This window comes from Petaurus breviceps, unplaced genomic scaffold (genome assembly GCF_028583685.1).
Source record: "Petaurus breviceps papuanus isolate PSGF00001 unplaced genomic scaffold, PetGlider_PUasm1.0 225, whole genome shotgun sequence".
NCBI classification, from domain to species: domain Eukaryota; kingdom Metazoa; phylum Chordata; class Mammalia; order Diprotodontia; family Petauridae; genus Petaurus; species Petaurus breviceps.
The window spans coordinates 3065684-3067111 of record NW_027185889.1 but is presented as its reverse complement, the minus strand read 5'-3'; the positions used below and the strand labels follow the sequence as shown (position 1 = coordinate 3067111).

The following is a 1428-nucleotide window of genomic DNA, read 5'->3' as shown; positions in this document are numbered from 1 at the left end:
ATTGTGTTCATATAATTACTGGGGTTTTTTTTGGCAGGTAGCTTCCCAAATATTTTATGTCTACAGTAACTTTAAATGGAATTTCTCTTTCTATTCCTTGCTGTTGGACTTCATTATAAATATATATGAATGCCAAGGATTTAAGTGGATTTATTTTATATCCTGCAACTTTGCTGAGTTTATTTATTATGTCAGGTAGTTTCAAAAAATATGGAATGCTTCATGAATTTGTATGTCGTCTTTGCACAGGGGCCATGCTAATAGTCTCTGTATCATTCCAATTTTAGTGTATGTGCTGCTGAAGCAATCACCCAATTCTCCTTCTTGGAGAATTTCTCTTCATTTTTTGTTGGGCCTCTTTTACCATTTGGTCAGTTTTTTTAGGGTGTTATTTTCTTTAGTAAAAGTGCTACTTTTCTCACGTTATTGACTTAAAAATATTTTCTTTAATAACTGTCATTTGTTTCCTATTTTTTCTCTATCTTGTTTATTTGAGTTTTAAAATCTTTTTTTTAACCCTTCCACAAATATTTTTTGGGTCTAAGACCAAGTTACATTTTCCTTTTGATTTTGTTGTCTTCTGAGTTTGTGTTTTGATCTTCCCTATCTCCATAGTAATTTTCTATGGTAAGTGTTTTATTGTTGTTTATACATTTTTTCAGCTTATTTCTTGACTTTTAACTTTATGTTAAAATTTGGCTTACATTGTCGCAAACTTCAGGTTTCTTGTGCAGCTGTTTTTAGAACTACTTCTGTTGGTCTGTAAGTTTTCAACTCTTCCCAGGTGGTATGATGTAGGGAGAGGTGTGTTTACTATTCTCCTGGCCTGTATTCTGGTCTATGAACAATCACAAGCTCTCTTTATCATCTAGATCTGTGACCAAGGTCCCCACTCTTTTGCGGCAGTAAGTTCTTGTGTTCTAGTGTTCCTCCTCACCCTGTGACTGCAAAGACTGCAACCCAGGATTGCTACCAGGACATGTATATGGACAATGCAAGTGAGTCCTGCACCTAGTGCTAGCAAAGGGACCCCTTTATTCTCTTTCATATCACTTGTTCAAACCCCTTAGTGCATGTGGGATGAGAGCTCTGAAAGCTGCTGCTAATTCTACTGATTTAGTTGCCTCCAAGACCTGCTGCTATCTTGCATGGCTTTTTCTGTGTTGGACTGTGCTTCAGTCTCACCCCATTTTGACAAACCTTTCCTGCCAACCCTGTAAAATTATCTTTGACTTACAAATTAAATTAAATTAAAAATGATTTCTCCCCATCCTTTTGTGGGTTCTGTTGCTCCAAAATCATTTTGACGTTGTTTGGAGGGGAAATTGGGAGAGCTCAGGTGAGTCTGTATGGAATATTGTATGGAACACTACAATGCATTTTAGAACAATATCAACAAAACTTAGGAATACAAAGAAATATGGAAAG

The 1428-nt window shown here is 35.9% G+C and overlaps 1 non-coding gene across 1 annotated transcript; it reads right to left on the bottom strand.

Moving 5' to 3' along the window:
* Positions 1-204: 204 nt before the first annotated feature.
* LOC138166762 (U6 spliceosomal RNA) lies at positions 205-311 on the bottom strand. Its single transcript, XR_011169723.1, has one exon. It is a non-coding gene; the product is annotated as a U6 spliceosomal RNA (small nuclear RNA).
* Positions 312-1428: the final 1117 nt, after the last annotated feature.